The sequence below is a fragment of the Camellia sinensis genome, chromosome 4 (genome assembly GCF_055761805.1).
Source record: "Camellia sinensis isolate YWXY chromosome 4, ASM5576180v1, whole genome shotgun sequence".
NCBI classification, from domain to species: Eukaryota; Viridiplantae; Streptophyta; class Magnoliopsida; order Ericales; family Theaceae; genus Camellia; species Camellia sinensis.
In genome coordinates, this window is record NC_138964.1 from 59,310,275 (window position 1) to 59,328,012 (window position 17,738).

Below are 17,738 nucleotides of genomic sequence, written 5' to 3' on the forward strand. Positions count from 1 at the left end.
AATTTTTGAAAACAAAAACATAAGGCAAACAAGTTTTTATTTATAATTTTTACAAATTTTGTAACATAAATAAAAAATTATAAATACAAATGTTATCAAATAGGCTTTAGAAATTTGGCTTGTTCTATATTTTTTTTTTTTATAATTTTTTTTTTAGGGTCATAAATGTAATTGTCCACCGTACAATTATATACTATCGAGAGCTTTTTAATTAGTATAATTTAGGGGTAATTCTATTTACAAAACACTTTAATCTTATTATACACAATTAAAAAAAATTTAAATTTTATTTAATCTTATTATACACAATTAAAAAATTTTAAATTTTAATTTTATCTTTTCACACTCATCAATATATCAATTCTGTCCCTATCTTTAGTCTCACATTCTCTCTTACACCCATTTTCTTCTCTTCTCTCTCCTCTATTCTTTTCATTTTTCTTTTTCATTCCACCATCTTCGGGCACCACTATTGCCACCTTTGACTAGCAATCTCCAGTCCTTCTCCACAGGCAACACCTTGCCACAGCCCCTCACCAGCAACCCCCCTTTCCCACAGGCAACATTTCTCCTTAACTTCCATTTTCTATGAACAACCTCTTCCTTACTACGTCACCCTTATTCATTTTTCTACCAACAACCGCTTCCTTAAGGCTATTTTGGAAAGATGATTATAATTAGTTTTTTGGTTAAAAGCTGATTATAAACTAATTATAATCAATTTTTTATAAGAAAGGGAAGTAGGTTATAATTTGAGAAATGGATTATAACCCACTTCCCAAAAGACCTCTTACTACGTCACCCTTTTCTTGCTCTCTTCGCCCATCGTGACTTTCTTTCCTAGTGGGCTGGTGGATGTGGTAAATAATAGGGGTGTAATGAGATATTATATTTAAACTTCTAAGGTTGCTTTTAATGGTCATTTTAAGTAGGAATAAAATTGTAATGGGTAAATTACATTTACCTCCCCTAAGATTTCTGACAAATACAGGGACCTTCCCTGTGGTTTAAATAATTACAGTAACACCCCCTACTTTACCTGACAATGTCAAGATTCTCCTAAAAGTTGACAGCCGTTTAAACCCCTAACAGACCCTGCTTATGTCATCAAATGTAAACAATAAAATGCCCATAATACCACTACATGAATTAACACTTTTGGCAACAAAAAAATTAGTTGCTAAAAGTCAATTTTTGGTCGGCAAAAGTTATCCACAACTAATTTTTTTGGTCGCTACTTTGGTCGCCAATTGAGGGTCGGCAAAAGTTAGATTTCGCGACTAAATTTTTGGTCGCTAAATATTTAATTACCGCGACTAATTTATTTTGTCGCCAAAATACTTTGGTCGCGAAAAGTGGTATTTTCCCGACCAAAAAGTTTGGACGCCAATTATCACATTCAACGACCAAAAAGTTTGGTCGCCAATTGTGACATACCGTGACAAAAAATTTTGGTCGCCAATCGTGACATTCCGCGACCAAAAAGTTTGGTCGTCAATTATGACATTCCACGACCAAAAAAGGTTTTGGTCGCCATTTGTTACTTTTCGCGACCAAAACTTTTGGTCGGCAAAAGTGAGTTTCCACGACCAAGAGCTGTTTTGGTCGGCAATAGATGTATTTTTTGCGACCAAAACTCTTGGTCGGCAATTGTCATTTTTTGCGAAAAAAATAATTTATTTGTCGCGACTAATAAATTGGTCGCCAAAGCAGGAAAACAATACACCTGTAATTCCTAATAATTCATTCAATCCATAATAAACCTATAATTTTAAAGTATCATTCAAATTAACTGAATCATTAACATTCGACACAATACATAATTCATTAACATTCGACACAATACAACTATTCTAAGTTTTCATTCACAAGTCACATCCATCTAGCATAACAAATTGAAACAATACATAATTCAGATTTACAGTATCAGGAAAATTGCTTAATCCACTAAGTTGCCTTGATAGCCAATCAAAAAGATCCTTGCGCCCTTCCGTGCCAAGCTTCGCATCCATCAAAGCAGTAGTGATGTAAGACACCTAATAAAGAAACAGAATTGAAAAATTTATCTGAGAAGCATGATAGTGGCAGCAACACTGGATTGCAAACCCGTATCTTTGCAAAAATCAATTAAATCCTGTAAACATGTACATCGTATTGAGACAACTAGCTGGCATAATAAAACTGTACCTGTTGCTATACCTGCAAATTTCAGTACACGATGATTAATAAGCTAACAGCCATAACAAATACAGGCATAGTTAACTATCAAAGCTTCATTGATTCAGTTCACTTTTATATATGATTTTTTTAATAAAGTTGGTAAAGATTGTTTTAACGAATAATACCACAGATTAATTAAAACATGAATGATTCTGATGTTCTTAGCTTTAGATTAAACTTTAGGTTGTAGATGAGCAGCTTGAGCAGACATTCAATCAGCACTGATGATCAAGGCCCCTAATCTAAGTAATCACACACAAAAGATTAACATGTACCAAAAATATATATAAATTTGCAGTTCACATAAATAAGGTGGCATCACATTTGTGCCTCCTTTACGTTCTCTTTCCCAAGACATCAAGGGAAAGCATATTCATCCATTCTGCTACCCTACCTACCAGATATGATATGAATGAATACATCTTCTGACGAGTTTTCCTTAAAAATAATAATAGAAAACAAAATTCCTTAACCATAATCAGGGAAAACTCCCAAAAAAAAAAAAATCACATTCATTTGTACAATGGTCGAAAGTCACTCACCTTCCTATAACAAATTAGAAACTAATGGCAAAAAAAAGATATATGGTAGCAGAAATCCTTCAATAGAGAACAAAAATTTCAAGAAACAAACAAACAAACAAGAAATGACCAAGCATCATATATAGATATCAAAGTAATGTATAACACAAAATTCTTACAGAATATATGCTTTCTGTCAAAAAGTTTAAGAAACAAATAAATTCATTAATCTAATACTAATAAAATGCCATAGGAATTTTGAATTAAGCTCACAGTTTTCATTGTCTTGCCTTTTTCTTTTCAACAAAAAATGGAAACGAATAATAGGAATAGACAAACAGTCAAGGTAAAAAAGACCTTATAATTGACGATTTGGACCCATATCACTAATTATTTATATATGGCTTTTCTATACCAAGAAGAATCCTAAAATTCAGCTAAACTGATTTATTAAAATGGTAACATCATAAATTATTAAACCTGGTTCAGTGTAACCAAGGCTTTTAGCAGATTTGACAACTTGGCTGAATGGCTTTCCATCTTCTACCTTGCTCATTACATAACCCAGCGTACCTATTCACATACAAGGATATGAAACAAAATGATAAAATTACAACTTAAAAAACAAAGCATGTTCGATATATGCAAGCAAGCATGAAGAAGAAATAAGACATTTCAAAAAAAAATAAAAAAATAAAAATAAATGCTATACCACCTAAGCCCCCAATGATATGGTGCACGGGATCTCCAGATGAAAATATACAATTTAAGGATGCTATAACAGGGAGGCCAGCACCAACCTGCTAGTTGTCATAGCATGAAATTATTATTTTTTATTAAATATCACAGCATGAAATTATGCAGACTATAAATGATTAATCCTATCAAGCTCAATTTTTATAAACAAAAACTAACAGAAACAATGAAATTTTTATAGTTATAGGAGAAGCAGAAGCAGGTTTAGGGAGCAAGATCAACTCAAGATAAATGGTTTTTCCCAAATGAAACAACTAATTGGCCAAAACTATTTAGAAGAGTTTATATTAAAAACAAGACTCCGTAAAGAGGTTTCCAATTTATTACAAATAGTGTCTTCCAAGTACCACCAAAACCACTTCCAATTTATTACAAACAGCTTACAAACAGTGTATGGAAAACATTCATAAGTCATAACTGGTTGAATGCTAATATTGGCAGACCCATCTCTACATCAAACAGAAAGCATACAAGTTGAAATATTTAAACCTACATTAAGAGACTTTATACATCTTAACTGGTTCGTAATTGCAGTAATATGTGAAAGAATGCAACAATGTATTTCAATTTAGTATAATTTCATCAACTGAATCACAATTTCAGTCTTGAATATTAGCTCTAAAAGACAAAGAAGAGATTAGCAAAAATTTCAGTTTTGATCTGCAAGTCATAATCATCTGTCCACTCACTATTGCACAACAATAGTCTCCGACCATCACATTCATATGTTATCTATGTTCCAAGGTGTAAAAGCACTTCTATCTACACCAACCAAGTAAAAAGCACACTCACAGTTGACTCGTGTCGAATGCGACGTGGATATGCAAGCAACTTATCATAATCTTCCTGCAATCCAGACAAAAAATAACTTTTCTTCAGACAACAGAAAGCAGATGAAATATTATATGAAATTTTTCCCCACAATTTGTCATGGTAAGCAGAACAATCAAACAGCAACCACATACTATCATTACCTTTATCACAAACAGAAACATCAAAAGGCATCCATTAACAAACTAGGGTGCGTAAGAAATACATAAAAGGATTAGTTACCATTGAAGAAGTAAGAGGTTTCTTATTGGCCATCACAACACAACAACCCAAATCTACCATTCGGTTTAGCACTCCAATAGGCTCAGAACTGGCAGAGCAATCAATGAATGCCAAACCTGTTGCAACAATTATTTCTTGCAATCATTCCAGACTGATCTGAGGCTGAAATTATGATGTACAAACTCTAGCTCAAGATATATGGAGATAAAGTTGAATGCTGGCACTTCTTTTTTAAGTTCACATGGGATAGCAAATAGAACACATGCTGGGAAGATAAACTGCTATGTCACCACCTTATGCAACACCATCTCTAAAAGTTTGGTAACGTTCAAACACACAACAAGAGAACCAACATTACAGCTCAAATGTGCACAAACCTGTAAATCCACCCAGAAGAGTTGTAACGTCGATGATTTTTCCCATAGCTTCAGGGTTTGAAAATACCTTGCATTGACCTACACAAGTACCCGACAATAACAAGAAGTGTAAGCATGTTGATTGGCTTTGATAAGCCAATAGCACTAGTTTGAGCCTTTTCAGTTTTTTGTTGTTAGTATGCTAATATATCATTTATAAAACACCAATTACATATACATATAAGAAAAGGTCAAAGATCAGACAAAAATTTATTCTTCAAATAATTCTTTCTATAAGCCTAAATAAAAGAAGCCATAAAATAGTATTCCATACTCATTGCTATTTATTTATTTTTAATTATATATTAAGAAAAAGCAAAAAACAAAAAACAAAACAAAATGGAATTACCTGAATTACCAAGTGTCAATAGAGAAGAGCCTTTCAACTTGACCTGGCAAACTTCTGTCAGAGAGGTATCATCCAACTTCGTTGTGAGCACATCTGATGCAACAAGTAATGCTTTACTATCACATACTCCCACAACATGCAAGTGCACTCCCTGTCAATCAAGTATAGTATACTCAAAAATTGCTATCCCCAAATTAAATTTGTCAAAAATATAAGCATAAAATTATTTATATTTCATATCTAACCATGTTTTGTATTTGAAGAGGTCAATCTAATATTGAAACTTCAAACAAGCACAAAAGACTATAAGTGGCACCATTGAAGCTTGAGAGAAGAAAAAGCTTAATTGCCCATGCTTTGACGAATTCCCACATCACCCTAATCTTAAAAAATTTAAAAATTCAAATCATAAAAAAAAATACGTAAAGTTAAGATAGCCATCAAACAAAAATCCATCCTACGAATGGCAAGCCTTAATGAAGGTCATGCCATCAAATGCACAATTTACTTAGTTATTGAAGGGAAAATCTACACAAATGTCAAATTACCAGAATTACAAATTTTTAGTTCAAACAAAAATCCATAAACTTTACACATTCCCCGGTATTCTGCACAACTCATCAGTTAGGCTTAGATGTAAGTATGCACAAGTGCAAAAGACACTCATAAATCATAGAAGTCAATGTTGTTAAAACCAAGACGCAGTCTTGTTGCATTATATTCCCTTTCCACTTAATTCAAATAGTATAACAAACTAATACAGTAATCACAGGGTGTTTGATATCCCCTTTAACTGAATTACCTCATAGAGTCTTCCATCTAATTCAGAGGCCCATGATTGACAATACAGTCATGACATTATCAATGCTAAAAGGAATTTTTTCAATGATAATTGACAACAACAAAAGTAAAATCAATGCTAAAACGAGCCTAGAAAAAAATAATAATAAAAGAAAATAAAATAAAAATGGAAGGAAACCAACAACGACAACAAAAAAAAAAATAGTAAACCAAGACAGTTGCCATCATTGGAATGCCAACTTGCCATTTAAAAAGTACTTTTCAGAGAAACAAAATAAAAAATAAGGTTCTTGAATGCTCTATATAATTTAAATGATCTTTTACCTTAGAGATATTCTATCATGTACTTTTTGGTTAGATTATATCACATTCAGGGTCGGCCCTAACTTGGGAATTAAAGATACCTCATATTGGTGCAATTTTTGAGAAATGAGGTTAGCATATTCTAAGAAGTCGGTTTCAGACTTGGGAATTAAGTTGTCAAGGGACTTCTCATTGCCACTCTCTGTAAATAGTTCTTCACTGGATTTAGGATTGCCCTCGTCAGCAATTCTGTAATAAGAGAAGCAATGGTACAAAACATTAGACACATTGTTACAAGAAATAATGCCAACCACGGAAAATTTAGACTTCTCAACTTCCAAACTCGTGAAAACAGAAATGAATGGTGAAGAAATGAAAATGGCAACATTATGTGGATGTACAAAAACACACTACTGCTCAAAATAATGGAGTTCAGAAACATGAACTGACAAAGAAAACAATGATTTACATAATAGTGTAAGCATTGTCGCAACTCATTAACATAAAAAGAACAATTAAGAATTATCAATGGCTAAAACCAAACAAAATAATTCCCAATAACGAATTCCAGGAGAACATTTCGAGTTCACAATCTATCAGCAACTCATTAACATAAAAGAACAATTAAGAATTATCATTGGCTAAAACCAAACAAAATAATTCCCAATAATGAATTCCAGGAGAACATTTCGAGTTCACAATTTGTCAGCAAGTGGCTCCATGTGATGTTGTTTATATAAGAGATGTACAAAGATGCTAAATTGCTAGAACCGATTTAAGTACTTGTTAAATATAACAATTACCAAACTAATATTTCAAGTGCACAATTCATATGCAAGGAGCACTATGTGATAAACTTAACGGAACAGTCAACATCATACCAAAAAAAATTCAGAATTTCATTTGAAATCCAAACTCAATTTGATAAACATGTACGATTGGCATCTCATGATATATAACAAAGACCATTTAAGCACTACAGAATCAGAACCTTGGCCTTGATTTATTGCAATAATAAGAAAAAAGGAAATAAAAATATTAAGACACAACTACATAAATGAATTATTTAAGCATAACTACATAAATTGTCCCCCATGCAATGGATCTGGAAAGACAAAATCAAACTGCTGTTCCTAATAGTTGACATAACTATATAATGAATTTTTTAAGCATTGTTTTTACTACTTAAGGAAAGAATGCAGCATATTGTAATTAATATTGTTAAACTATGTTATATAAATGTGATGTATTGCAACTTCTTTTTCTTAAGCTAAGCAGGAAACAAACCATCACCTTTGTTGTTGGAGCTTCTGTGCCAGAGGATCCAAAGAAGCTTCCCTTGCTACTTCAGAAGTCTTTGCTTTCTTGTCTATAGCGATCATGGTTGTCCCTTTACTGTTCTGTTGTATTCCGGACTCGGTTCTGTGGAGTTGGTAATTGTATCTATCTTGTTGTCGTCCTTTAATTCCATTTGTTTGAGTTATAGGATGTGTTGGGCTTGTTTCGAACAGATGGGTTGAACCTTGGTCTAAAAATCTTGTTGCCAGGTTTTTGGTCGTTCCGCTCGAGCGGGACTTGTTGCGCTCGAGCGGAGATTACACACTCCCAGTTTTTCGTGTCCCTGCAAAACTTCTGCAGGTGTGATTTTTACGCTCGAGCAGGTTTCTTTACGCTCGAGCGGTAGCGCTCGAGCGGGTACTCTGGCGCTCGAGCGGGTAGTACTTTTTGGTGTAAGTTCTGGGAGGGGAAAATCTACGCTCGAGCGGACTGGTTTTCGCGCTCAAGCAGATGTACTTTATTCTTGTATCTTGGCGCTCGAGCGAGCCTTCTTGCGCTCGAGCGTACCTAGTTTTTTGTTCTTGACGCTCGAGCGTTGTGTTCTCCGCTCGAGCTGGAATGTCGTATATCAGTTGGCAGCTGGGCATTTTAAAATCACTTTTTACTTTTTTTCTCTCTCTCTCTTACTTTCTAAAATGCTATTCTGAGAGCTCTTCTCTCTAGAAACTCCATTCTCTCTAGGGTTTGATCTAGTTAGAGTGTCTCTTTATTCTCCGGCCTTTGTAAAAAGTGTGTTGATCGTCAAGGGCTTCGTGTTGATCCGAGAATCGTAGTGTTTGGAGCATTTTCACTTTCTTCTCCTTCTCCGTTTGAGCTCTAACTTCGAGGTAGGGATATCCTACTCCTTCTCATGAGTTTTGTCTTTGAATTTTAGTATTTTGATGAGTTGGGGGTTGTTGGGTAATTTTGAGAAAGTTTGGGCCTTTGTGTAATTTTACAAAAGTTGGGGTTTTGTTTATATAAACGTATATGCATGTTTGGCATAGAGAAATGTGATCAATATTGGTCTATTGGTAAAAATGGAACCTTAGGGTTATGATGTTAATTAAGGGAAATGCTCTAATTACATTGATGAATTAATTGGTATAATTAATTTGAAGAAAAGAGGAATTAAGTTGAGAATGTTGGAATTGGAGGTGTTTGGGATTAAATGGTGTAGTTTGATTCGTTTATTGCTCACCTAGTTGAAATGTTGATTATATATCCATTTGGTGCATTTATTTTTAGTATAGAAGTAACTGCTTTGGGCCATCGGTGGAGGATAGTCTTGATTGTTGTAGACACTGCATGATGATTAGGCAAACTAAAACTAATCGATTGAGTATGCTATTGAATATAGCAAGTGGAATAATACATAAATTCTATGTATTGATTGATTGTATATGATCTATGTTTATATACATATATTATGTGGGAGGAGATGTGGGATGTACTCCACGATTTAGGGAAAGATAGGGGATGGACCTCTAAACTGGATTTTGTGTGACATTGATACAGCACTACAATGTGTATCAGGCTGCGAATGAGAAGTGTTTTTGTTTCATTAATACAGCACTACAATTGCCCTGTTTGGTACAGCTTAATTTCAGCTTATTTCAGCTTTCAGCTTAATTTAAGCTATTTTGATGTGTTTGGTTTAGCTTATAGCTTATAGCTTATAGCTTTGTGGAAGTCAGAAAACAGCTTATTCTTTAAGTGGGGCAGGAGATGCTTTAAGAATAAGCTGGAAATCAGCTTAAGCTGAAAGTTATAAGCTATAAGCTGTTTAGGCATAAGCTATAAGCACTTTCCCACAGCTCTACCAAACAGGGCCAATGTGTATTATTTGAGACTTATGGAAGTGTCTGAATTGATTTGATATAGCATTAAAATGTATATCGTTATCAATTGTAAAGTATAGAAGTGAATCTATGTTATGTTGATACAACATTAAAATGTGTATCCCTCATGAATTTTGAAAGTGTTTTAAAGATGAGTCTAAATCTCATTAAGTTATTTGGCTAGGTGTTGAGCCTTGTTTTCAAACTCAAAGTCGGAAAAGACATGAAAATGAAATGTAACATGGACTTAACGTCATGAAATCAAAATGTGATATAAGTGGATGTATCTGTGTTGACCATCTATCAACTGCTAATCTTTTAGTCATTGTTCATGGCTGGTTTAGTGTATTTCTACTGGGTTGTGGCTCACCCTTTATGGGATATCATTTTCAGGTACAGGCAGCATGCCACCTCCAAGGACATAACTTGGGAGGCTAGAGGCAGGCAGATTGTTTTGTTTACTTTCTTTTGATGTATTACATGTAAATTCAAGCCAAGGGCTTAATATGTATTGAGTTAGCACTCTTCTTTTTGTAACCAAGTGTTAACTTGGAAAGTTGTAAGCCCGTAGGGCATCTGCCTTTGTTGTTAACATGTAATACTTTTATAAGGAACTACTCTGATGAATAGAATAATATTTATCTTTTATACCAATGCATGTCTAAGTTGATGGATTTTAATGTTATTATTTTGAGGGCGTTACATTGTCTCCAGCCTTCAACATATTTTTTGTTCCATTTTTTGGTTGGTTCCTTTCACCCCAAACCAACCACATCAACGCCGACAGAATCAAATTCCATGACGTCCTTTTCCCCTTCCCTACCCAAAAGAGACAGAGATCGTAAATTAGATATTCAATGCGGTTTTCTTTCTTTCTTTCCTCCAAACATTTTAACATAGACCAAAAAACAAACACCTTATAGGCATGCCAAACACTAAGGAGAGACCATATGACTACTATCATTGATACATACAAACACTCTATTGTGTGTGTGTGTATATATATAGATGTAGAGTTCATCAATACCTGGTAAGGAGAGGCCAAACACACAAGCACACACTATATATGTACCTGGTAAGGATAGACCAAACACACAAGCGCACACACACACACTATATATATATATATATATATATATAGAGAGAGAGAGAGAGAATAAGAACTTCACCACAATACCAATAACGAAATTAAAATGTTTTTTGAAAAACGAGATGGTGAGGTTGGACAATGAAGGGGCAAAGATCTGAGAAGTTGAAAATTATAGTTAGGGTTTGAAATTAGGGAAACAAGAGAGAGAGAGAGAGAGAGCGTGTTTATCTGATGCAAGAGGTCTGAGATTGAGAGGATTAGCAATCGTAGAGTGTAGGCGGCTCGACACACTACCACTGAACATCCTTCCTCTCTCCGCCAAACCCATTGCTGCTCCGCCGCTGCTCCTGTTTTGTTTCGTGTTAGCGCCTTCTTCGTGTTTGCTCTCTACTTTGGCTAGTTCGCCGCCGACCTCACAGTAGGGAAACAGAGCGACACGACCATGGTGTGAGACATTTTTGGTGGTAATGATTTTGAATGGTGGCCTAGGGTTTGTGTTTATGTGAATGTCAAGGAGAAAGAGAAATAGACAGAGAGCAAAGAGAGAGATAGAGAATACATTGTGGGCAACGGTGAGAGAGAGGGAGAGGGAGAGCAAGCGAATTTTTTTATTATGTCTTCCACGTTTCAAATTTTCCTCCCAAATTTTTGGCGACCAAAAGACCATATTGGTCGCAAAAGAGGTACTTTCGCCGACAAATTTTTTTAGTCGCCAAATCTCAATCAACGGGGACTAAAATATTAGTCGCTAAAAGTACAACATTTGGCGACTAGTTTTTTTGGTTGCTGAAAATAAGTTTTTGGCGACCAAATTTTTGGTCGCCAAAAAATATGTGACCTTCCGCGACCAAATTTGTAATTGGTCGGCAAAAGTATACCACTTTCTGCGACCAACTCATTTTTGGTCGCCAAAATATAACCTTTTGCGATCAATAATATTTGGTCGCCAAAAATAATGATCATTCGCGACTAATTAATATTTGGTCGCCAAATGTCATTTTTTTGCGACCAAAGAATTTTTGGTCGGCAAAAATGGTCGGCAATTGTGTAAATTCTTGTAGTGTACCCTCAACCCATCTATGTATAGCAATTGCTAGAGTCTCCAGCTTCAGTAAATCCAAGTGAAAAAGAAAAATTTACAAAGGCAACCAAAACTAAAGAACAACAAAAAGAAGAAAGGGCCAAGCACAACACAGGTATGCTCCCAGTCACATTAACTATTTAAAAAAAAATAAAATTTGCATATGAAAATGCATTATAACTATGATCCATTATTGAGAAATGAAGCACAAGCACAACACATATGTTCCCACTCACATTAACTATTTAAAAAAAAAAAAAATTGCATTTGAAAATGCATTATAACTATGACCCATTATTGAGAAATGAAGCACAAACACAAGTATGTCCCATCAATATATATGTCCTGAAAATGCATTATAACTCTCACATTTCATGAATGTAGGTTCATTAGATGGATATATCATCATCAAGTAATGGAGGAGGGGTGATGAAATATAGAAGCAAGATCTGTTACTGTGGGAGCAAAGCAACAATTAAAGTCACTGAATCTGAAAAAAAACAGAGGCAAATTGTATTATTTATGCCCAAATGGGAAATGCGGATTCTGGGAGTGGTGCAAACCAGTAAACTCATCTATTGGAGAAGAAATGATGATGGAAGACACTCAAACAACTGTTAACAGACACACTTTATCTTATGAAGAAGAAAGTCCTGCAATGAATTTAATGAACCAAATGGGGGCTATGCAAACAAGGATGCAAGTACTTGAAGCAAACATGGGGTTTGTAAAGATGATAATGATCATGAATTTTGTGATGTGTTTGATTTCCCTAATGGTTGCTCTAAAAATGTAATGGTAATGATTTACCTAATGTTTTGTAATAGCCTTGTAATGGCCCTTTTGTAATGGCCCTGTTGTAATGGCCCTTCTGTAATGGCCCTTTTGTAATATTTTGTAATAGACCTTATGTTTGTAATGCAGTATGTTTTGTAATGGACCATATATAAATAGGATGAAGTTATTTCAGCATTATGTAAATATGCACATCTCATTTGACTAACATAATGACCTGTAAACATAAAAACCATTCCATTACATCATCTAAACATCAAGTAAAACCATTCCATAAATATGCACCTGTTTAATTACATCATGATTGTTGTCAAATATGTTCAAATAGTTTACTTACATCATTCCTATAAGATATGTTCAGTTACATCATCATTTATAAAATACTTCATGGCCACTACAAAAAAACAAAAATGGCCACATCATCATATTGCTATTCTTAGCATTGCATGTCCACTACAAAAATACAAAAAAAGTGGCACATGATCCTAACTAACTATACAGTCAAGCAACGTATATTTTATACCTTCAACCTATGTTAATCCTTGTACCCAAAATATCAACAGCTTAGCTAAGTCATCTGCAAAAAAAGTCAAACAAACAAACAAATAAATTGATGTTGTCTGACCTGTGTCACAAACAAACAAATATCAACAGCTTAGCTAATTTCATTGTAACTTCATAAGTAAGTTCATAACTAACATGATGTTGTGTGACCTGTGTCACACATTCAGCAGGCATTGGGGGGGGCCCTCTTGGAATATCCTAAATTGAAAACCAAAGTAAGGTAATAAATATGCATATCAATATCATAAATTGATAGAAAACAAATAAAAATCACAAATGAAAAGTCAAAACAAATAGAAAAAACTTACTTGTGCATGGTTGGCCTTGCCCTTGCCTCTCACTTGTGCATGGTTGGCCTTGCCCTTGCCTCTCCCACTTGAACTTCCCTTTCCAGCTGAACTTTCTCTCGTAGTCGTATTTCCCCTCCCAGCTGAACTGTCCCTCCCACTTGAATTGCCTCTACCACTTGCATTGCCCCTCTTAGCTGAACTACCTCGCCCACTTGAATTGCTTCTACCTCTGCCCCTACTCACAGATCTGCCACTACCCCTACCAGCAGTTTTGGCACTGCTTGTACCACTGGATGTGCCATCAGTTTTGTCACTGCCCCTACCAACAGCAGATGCTTCACCCCTGACTGGACCTCTTTGGCAAGTTCTCTTATTGTGTCCAAATTGCATGCACCATTTGCATCTCAAGGTACTAGACCTTTTGGTCTGACTTGTTCCAGCTGGTGGCTCATGAGCAACCCTCTTTCTTGAAGTCCTTGGCCTTCCTGGCAATCTTTTCAGTGGTGGGGGTTGTAAAGGGTCCCCAGGTATAAGTGTCCATATGCTATGGTGTAAGATGGGATGTATCATTCCACCATTGGCTCTCAAGTAAGTTGCCTTAGAATAGTAAGGGTGGACAAAATCTTCTATGTTTAACCTACTGTGAGAAATTGCAGCCACAGCATGCTTGCATGGAAGACCAAATATTCCCCACTGTCTACATACACAAGTCATTGCCCCAATATGGACAATGTGATTAACCCCCTCATTATCCTTCACCTCATACTCATTGCCTCCTTCATACTCCACTGTGCAAGTCCTTGACCATTTCAGTGTGACCTCAAGCTGTTTCTTCACATTCAATGTGACATTAGATTTCCATTGCATTGCCTTTTGGTACCTCATCTGAAACTTACCCATCAACTTGCAACTTATGCCCTCTAACATAGTTAAAATTGGCTGACTTCTCAAATTTTCTAACCAATTGTTGAAGGACTCTGTCATGTTATTTGTGATGTGATCACTTCTAATCCTACCATCAAATGCATGCCTAGACCTTCCTTCAACTGGAACCTTCTGCAACCAAATGAAAGCATCATTGTTCAGGTCCTTAATGGCTTGCATAGCCTGATCATACTCCATCTGATTGTAAGCCCTTGCTGCTCTCCAAAATTGCTTCCTCAAAATTAAATCAGGAAATTTGGCTCTAAAATTGTTATATAAGAGCATGCAACATCTTCTATGAGTTGCCTCCGGTATAATGTCACTCACAATCTTATCAAGGCCCTGCATATAAAAACAATGAAACATTACTAACCATTACAAGTTTAAAATTAGAGAGTCATTTGTAATTATGTAAGTAAAGTAGTTGTTGAATATGTCAGTAAAGTACCTTTTGTTGATCAGACATGATGGTCCATGGTCTAGAAGGTAGTGTATCTTCTATGATTGTTCTCAAGTTGTGCAAAAAAAAAAGACCAACTGTCCTTGCATTCACCCTCTACTACCACCAATGCCAATGGAAACAAGCCATTATTTCCATCTAAGGCAACTGCTGAAATTAAAACACCACCATAGGGACCCTTCAAGTGACAACCATCTACCCCTATGAATGGCCTACATCCATTAATGAACCCTGCTTTCATTGCATCAAATGATATGAAAATTCTTTGGAACAATGGATATTGAGGAATGGTAGGGTCTGGTTGTTCTCCATCTTCTGAAACTGGGGTAGAGGGTATGTCATAATTTATGATAACCAAGCTGCCAGGGTTTGTTTTGTTGATTTCCTTACCATATGTTGGCAACAACACATATTGGCTCCCATGATCACCCTCCAGCTCCTCCTTGCACCTTCTGTTGGCTCTATATAGTTGCATTCTTGAAGCCTCAATCCTAAATATTTTATTCAGTTTCATTTGCATGGTATTTAAGCCCATGTGTGGATTGTCCTTAAAACTTTCAACCATTTTTTTAGCAATCCAAGCTGATGTAGCTTCAGTGTTTGTGTTCATCCTACTACATGTGTGAGTAGGTACTAAGGTTTTAATCTTGTAGGTGATCCCATCTGGAAGTGGAGATGCATGAATTCTCCAAGGGCAGCCCTCAGCAGCACAATGGGCTGTTACTCTAGACTTCTCATTTTTGTCTCTTACTATCTTGAAACCAGTTTGCACTGTATAGTCCCTCAATGTAGCCCTGAAAGTATTCACTTCTGGAAAAATCATCCCTTCTTCCAATGCAACTTCTCCATCTTGATTCATATATGGCTCTTTCCCATTGTAGGTACCATCATACTTCATGCCTGGAAACCTCATCTCTTCATCATCTAGACAGTCTGTTTCATCATCATAATCATCATCAATAGTAGAATATGGCACTTCATCATCACCAGATTGGTAATCACTAAGTTCAGCATCATCACTTGAGCACTCATTATCATCATCACTCAAAATCTCATTGCCATCTGATTGGTTTTCATCCTCAGCAGTTGCATTCCAATCCCTATCCTCATCACTAAACCCATAAACATTGTCCTCATGGTACTCTTTATCTACATCTACAGTATGGTAGTCTTGCTCTACATCTACAGCATCTACTCCATGATTTTCATTTCCAACATTACTTTTATGTCCACTATCACTCATTCCAATAGAATATTCTATGTCTACATACAAGTTAATTGTTTTACTCCTACCTTGCACATAAAACATGTCTAGCACATTAAGATCATTTTCTACTAATCTTCTTGTGTTAGTACCAGGCATATCACAATGCAATGTGATTGCTATTGCTTCACTACAAGAAATGTGAGATATGACTGTTGCAGTTACATCCTTCAAGGCATCAATGTAGCAATACATATTTGGGTCCACATCAAACACTCTTCCCACTTTTCCTTTGTAGTTGATGATTAAATCAAAATAAGGAAATGCAGCCATACTGTGATCATAATGATGTACCAATTATAAAATAAAATAAGCAAGCCCATACAATGACAAATTGACAAGAAAAATAAGAAAAATGATGTAAAAATTAACTGAGTACTCAACAATTAACTGAAGAAAATATGAAAACATGAAGAAATCCCTAAATTACACTATAATTATACTAATATTAAACAATCATAAGTAAAACCCAACAAATCAGAAATTCATTCTAAACATACATCTCATGAATAACACCCAGAAAATTAGAAATTTATAAATTTTCAACAAATTCATTTTTTTCGAATCAGAAATTTTGCAAATCAAATAAAAGCCCTAAACATTGCAAATCAAATAAAAGCCCTAAACAGACATCTCATAAATAAAATCAAAAAAATCAGGAATTTATATTAAATCCCTACATTACACTATTATTATAGTAATATTCAACAAATTCCTTTTTTCCAGTCAGAAATTTTGCAAATAAAATATAAACTCTAAATATATATTTTCGAAGAAAACCATTTTCACATACATTTCATCAAATCAAACACAGAATACAAACAAATTTGTAAGAAAAAAGATGGAAAAAAAAATCGAAAATCATCAACACACATTTTAAAACACTATTCGAAGCTTACAGAGTTCGAAATCTTACCTGGAAGCCATAACAGCAACTTCTCACCGATGAAACTCTTTTACATTGTGTACTGCCAACGACGATCGGTTCAAAACCTCAAGATTTTTCGTTTTCTTCACAATCGACGATCGGTTCACGACGATCGCCTCCCTCTCTCTCTTCTTTCTCTGAACAATTCGATTTGTATTGTGAATGTATTGATTAGGGATTTTGTGAACAAAGGGCTTTTCGGTCTTTTTGCAAGCAAAAGCAAGGGTCACATGGTCATTTTCTATTGGATACTAACGTCGTTTGTGCAAAATAGACGGAATGGGGGAATCTTGACATTGTCAGGTAAAGTAAGGGGTGTTACTGTAATACTTCAAACCACAGGAGAGGTCCCTGTATTTGTCAGAAACCTCAGGAGAGGTAAATGTAATTTACCCAATTGTAATAAAATAAATTATAGATTGGAGTGTGTGATGAGCAATGTGTGTGGAATAAATAGAATCACTCTCCAGTTTAATATTTTATAAAAATGTGACATTAATATTTAGTGGGAGTCAAAATTGAGATTACACAAATAAAATATTATGCTACTTGATAATTTTAATTATTTGATTTGTGAAAATTTTTACAGCGAGAATATTTTTAAATATAAAATTCAAGAATGAAATGATTAAAGTTCTTTGATACATTTTTTTTTTTTCAACAATAATGCATTTAAGTGAACTCAATAGAAATTAGGGTAAATTACAAATATACTTCTTGAAGTTTGCTTAAAATATGAATTGCCCCCTGTGGTTTGTAAAATTA

At 34.9% G+C, this 17,738-nt stretch overlaps 1 pseudogene across 1 annotated transcript; it reads right to left on the reverse strand.

The window, feature by feature from the left end:
* Positions 1–2,654: 2,654 nt before the first annotated feature.
* Positions 2,655–7,801, reverse strand: LOC114284350 (uncharacterized; annotated as a pseudogene). The gene is made up of 8 exons (XR_014365891.1): positions 7,713–7,801; positions 6,521–6,668; positions 5,316–5,466; positions 4,928–5,005; positions 4,551–4,666; positions 4,264–4,343; positions 3,608–3,651; positions 2,655–3,357 (listed from the first exon to the last, which is right to left on the reverse strand). The product of XR_014365891.1 is annotated as an uncharacterized LOC114284350 (transcript).
* Positions 7,802–17,738: the final 9,937 nt, after the last annotated feature.